The 18,941-nt window shown below is 32.9% G+C and overlaps 1 protein-coding gene across 1 annotated transcript in view; it reads right to left on the reverse strand.

Moving 5' to 3' along the window:
- The window catches only part of LOC148604034 (uncharacterized), a 128,027-nt gene extending 112,708 nt beyond the window's left edge, over positions 1 to 15,319 (reverse strand). The window contains exons 1-2 of the mRNA XM_088547758.1: positions 14,688 to 15,319; positions 8,374 to 8,503 (exon numbers count right to left, since the gene is read on the reverse strand). The gene's annotated coding sequence lies outside the window, so the exon portion shown is untranslated. The remainder of the gene's footprint in view (positions 1 to 8,373; positions 8,504 to 14,687) is intronic.
- Between the last annotated feature and the right edge of the window lie 3,622 nt (positions 15,320 to 18,941).

Below are 18,941 nucleotides of genomic sequence, written 5' to 3' on the forward strand. Positions count from 1 at the left end.
AAAACTAATGCACAGATATGAAATCTTTTCACAGAATTCATTCAGATCAAACGTAGTATAGATTTTTTATAACTACAGTTGATTTCTGCTGAATTGTGTAAATGTAAGATAATTATGCTTACATTTAAAAGTTTGATTTTCTCATCACATAAAAATGTCGGATAATGTAAAGAAAAGGAAATACTAAATATAGCTGCGGCTCATGATAATTTATTCCTACATAGAAAATTAGTAATAGAATGATCTTAATTTCTTTCTCATTCACCATTACATGCCCGGGCAATCATGTATTCATCGACCTCATATCTCTCAACATCCGTCAACAAATCAATGCATAACTTCTAGTACAAGATATACTTTAAAGCTTACGCCTATTGATTTATTATGAAAATCACAACATCTAATGCACAGGTATGGGATCTTTTAAGAAAGTCACTCGGATCAAACAAATATTTTTTTATCACTACATGTATGTCATCTCCAAGAATCATGACCTCGAACGCATCAATATTAAGATACAAACCCAACATTTTATTGATCAAAAACATATTGTCGTTAACGGTTTCAACCATTCTAAACATCTGAAAATTTTATGAGAACGCAATGTTTCTGTGCATTAAAGCATTAAGTTATCTAAAATAATATGTGCATTGCAGTTAATCTGTGCTGAATTATGTATATGTATGATACTTATGCTTACATTTAAAAGCTGTTCAGATATATTGTAAAAAAATATGTTTCACCCGAAAGAGCGTATTTTGAGGAGAGGATTCTCCTAACTCATGAAAATGACACAATATATTTTTTTTTTTATAATTTCATGAAAACGCAATGTTTTTGTGCAATCAAGCATTAGATATCGTCTTTAAATTTATTGCAGTTGAGTTTAACGAATGTGTAATAATAGAATACTGACGGTTTTAAACTGGCAGTTTACTGGGAAGATTATTCCATAAAGTGGCAGCTGCCTTGTCGAACCTACGATCACCGTACGATTTCGTTTTCACTCTTGACGTTTCACGTGTCACAGAGTTCTGGGAGCGTAGTGATCTTGATGGGCAATATAGAGTCAGAAGCTTTTGGAGATATGCTGGAGCTATACCATGCAGTGCTATAAAGCATAAAAGCATAAGATAAGTTCGTATTTTCATTGGAATTCAACAGATAACCAGTGTAGGTCAGTTAAACCAAGTGCTATATGGTCATATTTCCTGCGCCGTGACATCAATCTGGTGGTAGCATTTTGAACTCTTTAAGGCTTGTCGTATTGTGCATGTAATAATTATGGGTTAATAATTGTTACCTTTTTACTGTATGCCATTCTTAGCTAGATATTAAACATAAACTCATGTTCCTAATGCAATGCTAAACCTTATATCAGAATTAATATACTTTACATATCAGTAAATTTTGGAACACAACGGCATGATATAAACATCCTGCATTTTTTTTTCAGGATTAGGGCGAAATAAATCTTCACATTGTGCTCTTTTAGTCAAAACATCTGTTTGTTTGTTGGGGTTTAACGTCCGAGCAGCAATATTTCAGCTATATTCAGACAATGAACATGAAATGGATGATAAAATGAACATGAAATGAAAAAAAAAAGGATGGGTCACAAGGATAATAGGGTTGATTGCCACTGGAAAAAGAGGGGATGGGTAAGGTCGGGCAATTTAATCTTCTGTGGCGGAGCGCAAAGGTTCCTACTCCTTTCGAATACCACAACAGGGTTCTTTAACGTGCGAGGAACGTGGCATCTTTCCCAACACGGTGCACCACTATGGTTTGCGGTCAGGTTTTCCGTATTATAGCCTGACAACCCCAGCATGTAACACGCCAGGGGTATCCCATTCCACCACCTGGGGCACACATCCCAGTTGCTCTGTGGGCAGAGCGCCTAGCCCCCGGCTAGGTTTCTGAGCACTACTTAGTCGCCTTATACGACAAGCTTAGCGCTGCTGCAGGCCTATGTTTTTAACACCCGGACCTGCACGGGGCTTTAGTCAAAACATAGTTTCGCAGGGGTTTGTTTCTGTTACAATATGATTTTATTGATCTATTTTATCACTGGTATTTTTAACACAGTAATTTTATGTTTCGGAGTTTTATTTTATTTAAATGGAAATATTTGTTTTTATTGTTTTTAATTCTTCTTATTTCATTGAAATGATCAAAATATCTATTTTCTAGATATTTTTACTTTTGCTATAATTTTTAGATTCAGTAATACGTTCTTATCTTGGTTGAGCTTTAACAGATTGCTAGTCATCCATGAGCTGATGTCCTCAACATAAGCTTCAAGTCGTGTAGATATTTCGAACCAGTTGTTAATTGGTTCAATTACTAAATATATCTGCGAATCATTAGCGTAACAATGATAAAGTATGTCATGTCGTCTAAAAATTTCTTTTTTTATACTATTTAAATAATGTTTTAATACTTAATTATCCTTTAATTACATAGTTTGTAATTTTTTTTTTTTTTTTTTTTTTTGTTCGTCTTTTCTTTTGTGGTTTTACACATTTCTATATCTAAGATACATAATTACTGTTCTGAAAAATATTTCTCCTTTCATTTTCTTTTGTATAATTTTAGGTGTTGATTACTACATACTTTGTATTGTGTATCATTTATATGCTGTAAAGCGCTTAGAATAAATGCAGTTTAGATTGGCGCTATACAAATATTGTAAATAATAATATTTTAAAAAATCAGAACAAACAAAAATGATTCTTTCATATTAATGTTGTCATCACTAAGCCAATAGCTTAGACGAATGATTTATTAAGTATGCCTTACAAGAAAACTCGAATAATAAACAAGAAAAGTCTGATACATTGATAATAATGCATTACAAAACATGATCAGGGAATTTATCCTACTTATTTCTCCATTACATTCCTAACGATTATCAATCAACATCATAATTCGTTGACTTGAATTTGATATTTTTCTGGTTCAAAAGGAAGTGTGATCAAGAGAACCAAGATTCCAGCAGAAAACAAAAGAATGTATACCAGGGACAAAAGCAGACATCAGTAACAGACACAAACAACGAAGGACATGCAATAACCAAAATAATACTTAACCCTTAACGAAATGTTTTATTACATATACTGCAACGACTAATGTATGTTTAGCCTTGGTTATAGAATTTTATCAGTCATAAATCGAAAAAACGATCTTATAAAATTGTGTTTGCCATTGTTCAAATTGATATCATACTTGATATATTTGTGGAAAGCGAATGCTTTATTGATTATACCTATCTGATCAGTATCACATTTTATTATTCATCAAATCAAAAAAAGAATTAAAGAAGTTTGGAATGCAATAAGTGCAAGATTTTTATTCCAACAAAAAAAAACTTAATTAAATACAAATGCCCATTTACATTTATATTGGGAACGGCAGAAGATTTGAAATTCTTTCAATCAAACTTGTGAAGGATCGTTGTCTGATACGTAGTTATCTAAAGTAGAGGCATATACATCCCCGGGTTGTATCAACCCTAGTATTATGAATCGTTTGTTGTATCTCTTATACGTTACCAGTAATGGTAATGCGACAGTAAACGACGCCCCTGTGATTCATAAATACCTCAATAAATCTGTTTGTAACGACACCGAGTCATCGATCTCAAGTTTTTTTTTTCTCCGTGGTTATTGAGTAAAGTGAGAATTTTCCTACTAAACAATGGACTCCTACAAAGCCCGCAATGTAGCAATTGGTTGAATATTTCAGTTTATTTATACACCTGTCATCTCCGGTAGCCTTGATAGAGAATAATATTAATTTTCTAAGATATCTTTATCTTATATGACAGAAGTAGCTAATATTTTGACAAACATTTCTCTTCAATTACTTCTTCACATATCAAAACGCTATGCAGTTTGATGATTAAACTGTTTAATGACATTCCTTTCGTTATTGATTATTTCAACATTTCTTTCTGTATCTATTACAAGGTGTAACATATCTATGACATAACATCTTGTTGTCAGAAAACAAGGACAAAAAGCAAATTATGTGTAAACAAAACACGTGAATATTTTATAAATTTTGTTTAACTAGGTCAACATAGTACATTATAGTAAATTTTGTTATTAATTTCTATGTCCAAATAAGGACTAAACGTCATTTGTCTGTTAGATATTTCCAACCAATCAAATTGTGTTGTAATCCGATATACGCACCAAAAAGTATATGTTACATTTTGAAACTTTATGTGTTTAATAAAATGTTATTGTTTTTGTGTTTATTTGGAAAAAATCATTACCAAAATGTGATTCTGTATTTTACATCGGTTAACAACTGTCTCTACAATATATATATATATAAAATAAGAAAGAAATTAATGAATTTGTAAAGTTCGCTCAACGACGATTATTCACGTATTGACGATATAGGCAGGTATGCAGATGAAAGGGCATTAAATCGAAACGCGTGACTAAATCAGTTTCTGGTTAAGATATGTTATAAATTGGCACACTGGGTACTCACATGCAAAAGGAAAAGGCATAAAAACATGTAAAAGAACTTAAATTACACACTTGAAAATAAGGGCGACACCACTTTTTTCGCCTAAATCAAAGTTTCGCCTAAAGTCATATATTTTGAGTAAAATTTTTCTCCCAAAACGGCAAAGGCGCAAATATATATATATATATATATATATATATATATATATATATATATATATATATATATATATATATATATATATCTAGATATATATATATATATATATATATATATATATATATATATATATTTATTTTTTTTTGGGGGGGGGGGAATTTATCATTTTTCTTATTAAGCGCCTTTATTTTGTTAATATTATTATTTTATTCGTTGTAATACGTCGTTTGAATTTACTTATTGTTATCTTTTTAGCAATTTTGGCGGTTATGAATCATTATCTTTGTTTTAATTATAAAAGCAAGAGTTTAGAGTCAAACGTAAATTATATGAATTTAAAGCCGGCTAGGACGTCTCTTGGAAAACAATGTGCTCTAAAACTACCAGACACAATATAGCAATAAAAGTAAATGTATTAGCAAACATCCTTCGGGATACCTCCAATTTAACCTACGTTAAGCCTGTGGGAAATCAATATTTCAAAAATTCTGATTATTCAAGATGATAGAACGATGCTGTGGAAATATTTAAGATTGTCTTAATCCTCTAAAAATCTCTCTACCCATGGATTTTGTCCAATCATCAGTATTTGCAAATACAACAGGTAAATATGGAACGCCGCAGCTGTCTTATGTGTACTTATTTCTATATATATATATATATATATATATATATATATATATATATGTTCAAAAACTAAATTACATTTAATATACAGTCACATTAAAATAGATGAGAAAAACATTCAACAACAATTAAATCGCAGAACGAAAAACATTATTTTTTTAACTTTACGAAATACAATATTTCGATACCATACAAATTGTATTTCAAAAAATGATTTCTTTTTCTTTACTTCAAATTCAACTTTCAATATATTAGTAATAAATAATTCCAAATCATCTTCCAAATATACAGAGTAATCATGGAACCAAGGCTACAGCGGCAATCAAAAGAATGTAATCCAGGGACAAAGACCAGACATGGAAAACAGACATACACAACAAAGAACATAAAGCAACTAAAATCATACATACAAAACAACAAAAGCAAATGAGCAACTCGGACTCCACCAAAAACTGGGAGTATGGACCAGGTGCATCGGTAGGGTAAGCGTCCTCTGCTTTTCTAGAAACACACACAGAAGATGTTTATAAAAATGTTGGAATTTTTAATCGACAACATATTTGTCCAGTGTGGTGGACGCGTTCTTTAACAAACGGTCGGCATTCCAATGGGAACAAATTGTGCTCCTTTACTTGCTGACATATTCCTTCACTCTTACGAAGCTGAATTTATAGTTGATCTGATCCGGAAGAAAAGTACCGTTTAGCTAGACCCTTTAATCTCAGTTTCCGCTATATAGATGACGTAGTATCTTTAAACAGTCCTTATTTTGGGATTTGGATACATCGCATCTATCCAAAAGAACTTGAGATAAATGATACTACAGACACTGTGATGTCAGCCTCATATCTTTGCCTACACTTAGAAATCGATGGTAAGGGAAAACTATTAACCAAACTTTATGACAAGCGTGATGACTTTTCATTTTTCATTTTAGAATTGTCAACTTTCCTTTCATCTGTGGCAACCTGCACCTGCGTATGGAGTGTTCATATCACAACTCATACGTTATGCCAGTGCTTGCCGAGAGGACGTTGCCTTTTTGTATCGCGCTAGAATTCTAACAAATAGGCTTCTGGAACAGGTTTATGTTGCTACAAGATTGAAGTCATCACTACAAAAGTTTTATGGCCGTCATCATGAACTGTGGATCGTTACAGTGTATCCATCTGCGATATGAGAAGTGATTTGTTCAACGTGTAATAGTTTTCCTTTACTTTTTCGTCAACCCTGGACTTGACTTTTTATGAGCAACTCGGAGGATGTTTCTAGAAAGGCACAGGACGCTTACCCTATCGGTGCACTTGGTCCATGCTCCCAGTTTTTAGTGAGTCCGAGTTGCTTATTTGCTTCTGTTATTTTGTATGTATGATTTTAGTTATTCTCTGTCCTTTGTTGTGTATATCTTTTTCCCATGTGTGGTCTTTGTCCCTGGATTACATTCTTTTGATTACCGCTATAACCCCGGTTCCCTTGATTACTCTTTATCGTAATGTTTATTTCGTCAATACATGTTTTTAATAAAAAAAAAATAATATGATGCACAGCTAAATTTATCAATATTTATATTTCTTCCGCTTTTTTTAAGGTCTGTATACATGGCGTTAAACATTTTTTTTAGAAAGCCGCAATTTTTTTTCATAATGGCCGCCAAAATCGGCAAAGTTGTTCGATTTCAATGAAAATTGATATCTAGGGTAAACATGACATTCTAAATTCAATGGCGGCTTCTGAACTTGACTAAATCCTACCATTTGCCGGTTTTAAAGGCCTTTGAGTAATGCTTGCAAACACAGTATTACTTGTTATTATTATACTTCTTCTGCACTTAAAGATGTCCTGGCGATTTCTCGGAGACCGTTTATTCGATTCATATCGAACTTCGGTAAAAAAAATCAAGCATGCTCAGGGGTGTGCAAGCCACTTCCGGGATTTCAAAATGGCTGCCGATTTCAAAATGGCCGCCAAAACTAAACCCGGAAAAATAAAAAAAAAATTCTATAAAATTAGTGGAACTCATTAGATATAGCAAAAAAACTTAAATTTTTTTTTTTAAATGGCCGCCAAAATCTGCAAAATGTCAACATTGTTGGATTTCAATGAAAATTGATTACTAGGGTAAACATTGCATTCTAAATTCAATGGGGGCTTCAGAATTTTGCCGAAGCCGACCATTTGCCGGTTTTTGCGATTTGTGTTTTGCTTGCAAACACAGCATCACTTGTTATGATTATTTTAATTCTCCTGTCATGAAAAATCATTGTTTTGTCCGCAAGTTTTTCAAAAACACCTCATCTTATAGAGATGAAACTTCACATGAAGTTAGAACTACTCTTCGAAGGATGCAGAATTTCAAAATTTTTATTCCAGCTACCGCCATTTGTTCAAAACTGCCGCCGGACTGGACGTACCCGATTTTTACACCCGAAATTTGAACATCGTATATCTGGAAAACTGCTTAGCAGAATTTGACGAAACTTGGTGTATAAATTAAGCTCAATAGTCAAAACAAAATCACGAAAAAAATCGCGTGCGTCTCGGCCGCCATTTCCAAAATGACCGCCAACGCGGTCGAAAATTCAAATCTGTCAGATTTTGATGAAAATTGATATCTACGTTCTTTGAGGCGTCTCGATTAATAATCTGCGGCTCAAGTGACAATTTGAGCTACCTGTCGGTAGCTACGCCGTTTTCAAAATGGCCGCCACTTCTATCGAAAATTTTATTTTGTCTGATTTTGATGAAAATTGATATATAGGTTCGTTAAGTCGTCCCAAATTAAAAATCTGCTAATCAATTGACAATTTGAGCTACGTATCGACCGGCATTTTCAAAATGGCCCCCAACGCGGTCGAAAATTCAGACTTTTTAGTTTCGTTGAAATTTGGTATCCACGTTCTTTACGCTGCCTCGATTAATAATAAGCATATCCATTGACAATATGTTTCCCAAAAGACTGATCAGCAAACGGAAGGCGACTTTTACATGTTTCGTGGAAACGTAAATTTGAATTATTATTAAGTCATCAAAACGAAGTTTTGCGACTTATTATTTGTGCTCCGTTTCTTATTATTATTATTATTATTATTATTATCATCATACTTCTTCTTCTGCAGTTAAAGATGTCCTGGCGATTTCTCAGAGACCGCTCATTCGATTTATACCAAATTTGGCTAAATAATCAAGCATGATCAGGGGGTGTGCAAACCACTAATTGCCGCCGAAACACAACCTGGAAAAATGAAAAAAATTCTATAAAATTAGAGGAACTCATTAGATGTATTAAAATAACTTAGAATGCTGTTCTAGACCTCCTCCTGACATCATAGGCGTAAAAGAAATTTCGAGAATGGCGCTATTTTTTTTTTCAAACTGGCCGCCAAAATTGGCAAAATTTCAACATTGTTCAATTTCATTGAAAATTGATATTTAGGGTAAACGTGACATTCTCAACTCAATGTCGGCTTCATAATTTGACTAAAATCGACTATGTGCCGGTTTTGGCGACTTTTGTGTTTTCCTTGCAAACACAGTGTCACTTGTTGTTATTATTATACTTCTTCTTCTGTACTTGAAGATGGCCTGGCGATTTCTCAGAGACCGTTTATTCGATTCATACAAAACTAGGCTCAAAAAAATTTAAAATGGCTGCCGTTTTCAAATGGCCGCCAAAACAAACCCGGAAAAATGAAAAAAATATATATAAAATTAGTGAAACTAGTTAATCAAATGAAAATGACTCAGAAGGCTGTTCTAGAGTTGCTGACATCAAAGGTATCAAAGATTTTTTTAGAAAGCCGCCATTTTTTTCAAAATGGCCGCAAAAATCGGCGAAATTTCAACATTGTTTGATTTCAATGAAAATTCATATCTAGGGTGAACATGTCATTCTAAATTCAATGGCGGCTTCTGATTCTGTCAAAAAGCCTTTTTTTCTATATGGCCGCCAAAATTGGCTAAATGTCAACATCGTTGGATTTCAATGAAAATTGATTTATAAGGTTAACATTGCATTCGAAAATCAATGGCCTCTTCAGGATTGGGCCAAACCGTACCATTTGCCGGTTTTGGCGATTTTTGTGTTTTGTTTGCAAACACAGTATCCCTTGCTATGTCGCCCCGGACAAATGTCAGGGCGACATGTTGTACTGTTTATTATTATTATTATTATTATTATTATTATTATTCCAATGACATTTGTCCGGAGTTTTTAGGTAGCATCACAGAAGGGAAGGAATTGAAACTTGATATGGAGGTAGATGGTATTGAGAAGGGGTGCACCAGAACTTTTGGAGAAAAAAATTGCTACCGTTACCATGAAAACGTGAAAAGTTCATAATCTAGGACATTGCAATATCCCGGAAACCAAGGTGGCTAGCAACTTGAAATTTGGTATGATGGTAGAACTCAATGTGCCTAAATAATTAAGCAAAAAAGTGAATCGATGTGTTGCAAGTTGCCATGACAACGAAAAAACTAAAAATTTCATGGATACCAAAATCTACTTTTTTGTCACACTTAAAACTTTTTTATTTAGTAGGCAATTTTAATGAAATTTTCTTGTATCCTGCGTCTCATTAATATGTCGGAATTCGCTACCAAAGTTCATAATTAAGGACATTGCAATATTTCGGATATTTAGGTGGCTAGGAACTTGAAATTTGGTATGGTAATACAGTATAAAGAGCCTAATAAAATAAAGTAAAAAAGGTGAATCGATATGTTGTCCGTTGTCATGGCAATGAAAAATTGAAAGTTTCATGAATGTCCATGGTCATAAGTTTTTTTATTCATTGAACAAATTTAATGAAATTTAGTAATATAATGCGTATCAGTCAGACCTCGGAATTTATGCCAAAATTCTGACAAAAAGTCGCCATTGTCAAAATGGCTGCCTTAGGTCACAATCTGGGACATTGCAATATCTCAACAACATGAAAAGGTACTAATTTGAAAATAGATCTGTCAAAGGAGTTGAATAGGCATAACAATACCATATTAAAATTGGAACTCAAACAGTTGCCGGAGGCGACATTCGCTATTGCTCGCAATGGCAATTCTAGTTTAAATTGTTTTTGTACGTTTTTTTACCGATGAACTTGTCCCCACGTTTTCTCGGAAACCAATTGAGGGATTAGAAGGAAACTTGCTGAGAGGTTTGGCCTCACGTCATAGATGTGCCCGCCGCGAAAAAAATTCTGGAATGAGGAACACTTCGGCGGAAAAGGGGGACAGGTTATAATTTAGGACAATGCGATATCTCAGTAACCTAGCTGGCCAGGAACTTGAAAATTGGTATGGTGGTAGAGTTTGATAAGCTCAACAATATTATGCAAAAAGAAGTGAATCGATATGTTTTGTGTTGTCATGGTAACAAAACATTTTTTTGAATTTTTTCAAATGTTTTCCTTTATGTAGATAAATGACTTGAGATATCTTCACCAAACTTAACAGCTATATAAAACAATCTAAATGTAATTGAATGCACATTTCGGGTTTTTTAGATGGCCACAATTTTAAAATCGCCGCCATTTTAAATAAGGTGTTATTGTTAACCCATAGATGTTCGCTTCACAAAAAAAATTAAAAAGTGGGGTGCTTTGTTCGATAAGGGATATAGGTCGTAATATAGGACATTGTGATATCTCTTAAATCTATGTAACCATCTACTTAAAAATTGGTGTGGTGGTAGAGTTTGATGATCTCAATAATATTATACCAAAAAAGTGAATTCATATGTCATGTGTTGCCATGGTAACGACGAAAAAAAATGGTTGATTTTTGTAATTTTTCAGATGCTTTTCCTTTAAGTTGGAAAAGTTGGAAAAATGACTTGAGATATCCTCACCAAACTTGAAGGATATATAAAACCGTCTAAGTGTGAAAAAAATTCTTATTTTGGATTATTGTAGATGACTGCCTTTCAAAATGGCCGCCATATAAAATAAAGTGCCCTACTGGAAAACAGTGGAAATATCATCCAGATTTTATGAAATTTGGTATATAGGCTTCAAATTGTATATTGAATTTAAATATTTGGGTTCTGAGAGCATTTTGGGAATGTGAGGGGATGTGTATGTGTCTTGCTTGCAGGCACAACTTAAAACTTGTTATTATTATTTTAATTCTCCTGTCATAAAAACCCTTGGAAGTGTCTGCCATTCTTCCCAAAAGTGGCTAGCACGATAGAGATGAAACTTTTCAAACAATTAGAACTATTCTTCTTCGAAGGATGCAAAACTTCGAAAAAAAAACAAAACAAAAGCCATTTTTTTCAAAATTGCCGCCAGACTAAAGGGACCCATTTTTGACACCGGAAATTTGAATCTCATATATCTCGAAAACTGCTGATCAGAATTTGACCAAACTTGGTATATATATTAAGTTCCATGGTCCTAAGGGTGCACTTTACAGTTACATTAAGGCACACTGTTTCGCACACCAAGTTACCCCCGTCAAATTTTGTAAAACTTAAAATTAAAAGTTTGGTGGATATATTGCTTAAATGTTGTTAAGCATTTAAACATAGACAGGTGCATTATATGTAATGATAAACAGGTGTAATTTTAAACAAAGAATGGTATCTGGAACGTTTCAGTCCCTGCCGTATTAAATTCTCTCCTCAGCATCATATGGCTGATTTTCGAAATACCTTATTTCGCACGAAATTTTGGAACTAAAATTGTGAGAGAATGAATCGAAAAGGGTCTTTTTATTTTTACCCTTTTTCCACCTACTCCATGCATGCGTTGATCCTTTGGTAGTGTCTAAGTGCCTGATATTTATAAAACATAGTATTTGGCTAATAGTTTTGCAAAGGCACCCCTGATTGGTACTAAAACTCAGTAGTGTGTTTTTCAGTATATTACCATGGCTACTGGATTTTATAACAATAATCACTAAATTACTTATAAATGAATTGAATCTCTACACACCAATAATTTCAAAAATATGCACTTTTTTATGACAAAACACTAGAAATGTATGTGCGGAGTGCCTGAAAATAGCTTTCTTTCAACAAAATAAGACCAAATTTTCAGAAATGACCTAACTCTGCTGTACCACCTAACATTATCCCGAATTTACAAAATGGCCGCCAACGCGGTCGAACTTTCAAATGTATCCGGTTTTGATGAAAATTAATAGCTAGGTTCTTTGAGCCTTCCCGATTAATAATCTCCAGCTCAATCGATAATTTTAACTATGTATCGACCGCCGTTCTCAAAATGGCCGCCACCGCGGTCAAAAATTCAAAATTGTTCGATTTCGATGAAATTTAATATCCAGGTTCTATGCGCTGCCTCGATTAATAATAAGCAGTTCAATTGACGATATGTTTCTCAAAATATTGATCGGAAAACGGGAGGCAACTTCTACATGTTTTGGCAGATAAATTTTAATTTAAATTACACCTGTTTACCATTACATATATTACATCTGTCTATGTATAAATGCTTAACAAAATTTGACCGGGTCAACTTGGTGTGCGAAAAAGTGCGCTTAAATGTAACTGTATATTGCACCTTTAACATGTAAACCTTTCTTTTATTGACTAGTTAAAATATATTGCTATTGTTTATAACTTATTGATTTTTTTTTCATTTAACTTGTAAATTTTATACTGACCAAATGTGATATGTAATAACTTTGAAATCATTTCTGTCCTTCTACTCCCAGTTTTTAGTGGAGTCCGAGTTGCTGTTTTGTTTTGTTACTTTGTTTGTATGATAATACTCACTTCATGTTCTTGTTGTGTATGTCTGATTTCCGTGTCTGACCTTTGTCCCTGGATTACAGTCCTTTGATTACCGCTATAACCTTGGTTCCCTTGATTACTCTTTAAAGGGGGGAAATAAAATCACAAAACAAAATCCTAAAATATATATATTTTTTTGTTAATTTGTTTGTTTTGCTTTTTTGTTAGTGTTACGGGATTGAAATTTATAACGGTCATGAATATTTCGCTCTCTCAAACATCTTATAAATAAAGATATTCAATTTCTTTTTCACATTTGTAAACTCCATTTAACTACAAAATTGTATATCGTGAACATGTCGTAAATAAGTGTTTATTTTCGATAATTATTCAACTGATACACACATGGCTACTGAGATACACTTCAAACACGACTACCCTACTTTTTTTCAGATATTTCATGAATGAAATACATGTATTTCTGAGCATGAAAAAAAACTTGGTCCATGTTATCTAGGGCATAAATAGGCCAAAAATGCCATTCGGCTTATTTTTCTAAAATTCAAGCCTAAGAAAAATCAAAATGGGTCCAGCGCGTTAATTTACTATTACAGATTAAAGGAATTCAATGGCACTTCTATGAGAGATGCGTACTTCTAGCTGTTGAAGATAGCGAAATTTATTACCAATTTAAACAATCGAAAAACAAACCTGTTTTTATTAATAGGCGTACTTATTTTGAACTCTATTGTTATCTTCTTTAACTGTAGTGTTAAGAAAAAAGAGCATCCTGACATTTAACAAATAAATATAATTATGGCGTCTGTATTAATGTGTTTTGAAAGCGCTACTGACATTTTCAAAGCGATTGCTTACGATCAAGTTACCTACTATTCTATTTTCTCATGCACCGTTCCAATCTTTAGGTTAAAGTATTCTCATCAACAACGCGTTTTAGGACATCAAATGTTTCATCAAAATCAATAATTAGATTTTATATTAATTAAAATTGAAAATATAAAAAGGGAAATTCAATAATAATTTCTAGTTTTTTTTATTTTTCATTCACCCAAAAGGACTCAGAGACAAAACATTTGAATTGATTTTAAGTAGTAGTCTTTATTATTTTTTTTTAAATATCAGACAGTAGATTATTCATGCATGTCAAAACCCACCAAATTCAGTTTTATTTCTTAATCAGAAACATAGATTATATAACCAGTCTTAGTTCTTCATTTGGGGGTTGCGCCTTTGAGATAAAATTTATATAGACTGTACATGAAATTAACACTTGAAAAAGTTATGGTTCTTGATTTGGTTTGATTTGGTTGATTTAAGTGGGAGTTTAAAGAGTAGTTTTCTCAAAAGTATAGATCTAAATACAGAAAGGACTATTGTCACATAAAATATAGCAGACCAATAAAGCATCATCTGATCCATGGGTTTTTTCAGACCATGACTCATCTTACCTTAGACAGAGTCTAAATTTTATATGGACTGATACTTAAATGCATAATTCATTTTTCAAAACATTATAAGTAGATTAAGCCAACTAGAAGAAAGGCAAAACCGTTATTTTTGCCGGATACTTGACTACAGCATGTTGATACTTTAAACAGTACAACCGGAATATTTTGTGAAAGCATTTTAAAAAAAATGTTATATGTATAAATAACTTGCATTGATAACAAACTAAAACAAAAAAAGTTTAATGTCTTACCTTAAAAATCGAATTGTAATTTCCAAAAATCATATTTGCACTACACTCCAATATACACTGATTGAAAAGGCGAGACGTTTTTTTCAAGGAATCATTGCAATCTTGCTAACAATATAAGTGTTTGAAATTGAAGAATAGGAATATCTGTTAATATGACAAGATATTATTGAATACAGCCACTATCTTAAAAACTCCAAACGATACATGAACATGTAATATGGAACGTAAAACGTCTGTCTCCTTAGATACATTGACACTGACACAAGAACTAACAAGCATGTTTCCTGCAACAAATCTGCTTCCAATTTCATTAAAATGTTTTCAAATGTAACATTTCAGTCTTATTGATGATAAATTGTATTTTCTCGCGTTTCGAAAAGTATAGCGGGAAAATGATGTATTGTCGGTATGTATATACTAGTATTCGGTGTTTCCTATATTTACTATTGCCCAATCAGGTTTGGGTACGTTTCCGTTATGGTAGGGTGTCTTTGACTAGTATTTCATTTTCTAGCCGTGTTACTAGTTATCCGTTGTCATTTTTACGAGGAATATAGATAAAACATAATACTCCTCCTCACCAAAAACACAATTTGTTCAAAAGTTAAATGAACCACATAGAATATACAAGCACCTGTTTATCGAACAATAAACAATGAACAATACATCGACATCTGTATTTATTTTTACTGATAATCATAAGTTTATTTCCTATTGAAGTCCCTTTCATTCTTTCAAACTGTCCTTAATAACTTTATTCCTAAAGGATACTTTTTTTAAATTATTGTCTATTTTTAAACCTTGTTTCACAAATAGATATATTCGACCCCTAATTCCACCCATAATGAAAAAAGTCTTTTTTTTTAAATTGCACTACATCAAATTTTGCATTAGTACCTAACGTTACTACCTTTATTACACTGCCCTCATATACTAGTGGCAGATTATTTCTACTGCTGGTAGTTTTGATAGTTTTATTATTCTTCAATATGTTCCAAGCTAGCTTTCAGTTACTGCTATATGGTTAAGGTTGGATCGTTACGGTGTATCCATCTGCGCCATGAAAACTGATTTGATCAAGGTATCAGTTTTTCTTTCCTCTATCCCGGGCTTGACTTTTTTATCAGCAACTCGGCGGGTATTTCTAGAAAAGCAGAGGACCTTACCCTTTCGGTGCACCTAGTCCATGCTCCCAGTTTTAGTGGAATCCGAGTTGCTCATTTGCTTTGAATAATTTGTATGTATGATTTTAGTTACTTAATGTACTTTGTTGTGTATGTCTGTTTTCCATGTGTGGTCTTTGTACCTGGATTTCATTCTATTGATTACAAACTATGTATTTGTATCTGGGAGTACCATCGTTTTTTTGGAAAAACAACGATGTATAATGTTTTTAAGTCGGGATTTCAACTAAGTATGGGGAATAGAAGTATACAGTGTTGAAAAATCATAGGTTTTAATGCTATTATATTCAAATAACAGTCTTGAACTATTGAAATTAATAGTCTTGAAAATATGTTCACGTTAGCTACTATAGCTCCTTTAATCTTTTTTTTTTTTTTTGTCACTTTTATCATAGTTTTTTTTTCGGAAGAAATCCTATTATCGGAAATTATCTGTATGGAGAGGAGTAACTGACTTATGACAGTTTATGAAATTTGAAAGAAGATTCTTACGTTTCCTGGAAAGACAACATATCGTTCTGTTTAACCGTCAGAGGATTTGAATTTGATGTTCATAATTGACCAGATTAAACTTTATTTTGTATAAAAGTATTTGTTCTACACTCTCTGTTACAGTGTAAATCGACAATTGTTGTTAAGAAACAGTAATCAAGGGAACCAAGGTTATAGTGGTAATCAAAAGAATGTAATCCAGGGACAAAGACCAGACATGGAAAACAGACACACACAACAAAGAACATAAAGTAACTAAAATTATACATACAAAGTAACAAAAGTAAATGAGCAACTCGGACTCCACTAAAAACTGGGAGCATGGCCAGGTGCACCGGTGGGGTAAGCGTCCTCTGCTTTTCTAGAAACACCCGCCGAGTTGCTCATAAAAAGTCAATTCCGGGGTAGACAAATGAGGAAAGGAAAACTATGACCCGTTGAATAAATCAGTTTTCATAGTGCTGATGGATACATCATTACGATCCACGAGTTCATGATGACGACCATGAAACTTCTGTAGTGATGACTTCAATCTTGTAGCAACATAACCCAGTTCCAAAAGCATATTTGATAGAATTCTAGCGCGATACAAAAAGTTTCGGTAAGCTCTGGCATAACGTATGAGTTGTGATATGAACACTCCATACGCAGGAGCCGAAGGGATGTTGCCACAGATGAAAGGAAAGTTGACAATTCTGAATGAAAAGTCATCACGTTTGTCGTAAAGTTTGGTCAATAGTTTTCCTTTACCATCGATTTCTAAGTGTAGGTCAAGATATGAGGCTGACTTCACAGTGTCTGTAGTATCCTTTATCTCAAGTTCTTTTGGGTAGATGCGATGTATCAAATCCCTGAAATTAGGATTGTTTAAAGATAACACGTCATCTATATAGCGGAAACTGAGATTGAAGGATCTAGCCAAAGGAAAAATGCTATTTCTGTTTTTGATGCCAGTGTTCGTGCAGGTTTCTATCAAAACTGTTGATCATTTTAATAAGGAGTAGGCATTGTCTATAGACGGGGATAGCATTTCTTTTTGATCAGTATAAATTTCACTTAGTCAGCAGAGATCGTTGACTATTCATATTTTTTAAAAATAAAATAATCATGAAAACATATGAATTGATATTATCAATATATATATATATATATATATATATATATTTGTTTTTAAACCGCATATGCGGAGACGACAGTAAAAGGGATGATATTAAATGCAACGTGACATTCTCATAAGGTAAGTATTGTTCTTACTTCCAATCCTTTTTGCTTTTCAAGTTAGATTTTTAGTTGTTCATGAACTCGTGTTAGTTTTAAAATAATAACTGGAAATACCTTATGTTATACACATTCTCTCCGCGACATTTCACTTCCGGACGATAAAATGCTGCACGCATTTTACAGTAGAGCTCTCCACTCTTGCTGTGGCTTCACAGCAACTTCAGATGTGCTCGCTTTAAACTATTACATTGATTGAATAAACTGTATTTTTTTCTTTCAACTACATTCACTTTGTTTCGTTTATCTTGTATTAAGATCATTTGCAAGATGTTGTCATTTACTCTTTTCACCTACCTTAACTTCCGGGAACAAAATGAATTTTTCGGCAGGTTTTTATATCACAAGAGCAGTCTAAACCCATTGGATCACCAAATTCACGTTCCCTATGTATTGAGGGATTCCGATGTTTTGTTATTATTATTAATACTTTATTTATTCATTTTTTTGACTCATTACTTTCTCATTTTGTTTATCTGTACACTATACACAAAGTCGGTTTACTGCATTTGTTATACTGATCTTTAAGTTGAACACATTAGTGGCTACTTCTGCATTTTATTAATAAAATGAAAATTCGTCAACCTATATTTGTCTGAACATTTGCCAATGATTCTGTATAAAACAAAATCGTGACTGTTTTACATGAATACATAATCACACTTTGGCCTTAGCACAGAGATTATTCGGTTTTTTTATGTTTTTGTTTTGTTTTGTTTTTCCTTTTGTCTTAAATGTATTCGAAGTATGTATCACGCTTTATGCCCTCTAAAATAGATCTGTGTTAATATGTTTTGTTTTTATTTCATTTTTTATATGCATTATTAAATCTTGACTTCACAGTACACTCAATCATTGGTTATTTGCTTTATATTTAAATGTTTCACTTGCTCCCATGGAATTAAAGTTTACTTCCCGTGTTATGCTTTTATGAGTTCTAAATACACGTGAACGAACACATATAGACAAATATGTAGAATCAAAGGAAAAGGTGGTTCGGTGTATTTCTTTACACATCATAGAAAGTAGTTTATCAATATAATGTTGAATGTTTATAGAGTTACTTTTTTCGGTACTACCTGTGTCAATGCTTCAAATAAATTTTCCCAAATTAAACTGCTATTTCTTATTTGAAGTCATTTAAGATTGTCATGTTATTATTTCTCTTTTTGGGGGGTATTTTTTTATTTGTTTTTATGCATTTTAAGAACTCAATCGAACATATATGAAATAACAACGGGGTAATGCCCACACTATTGCCCAAGATATACGGCATTTGGTATATTTCCAAAAGTATACC

Source organism: Perna viridis, chromosome 10 (assembly GCF_037379345.1).
Source record: "Perna viridis isolate PV_CMFRI_1.1 ecotype Kerala chromosome 10, ASM3737934v1, whole genome shotgun sequence".
NCBI lineage: Eukaryota > Metazoa > Mollusca > Bivalvia > Mytilida > Mytilidae > Perna > Perna viridis.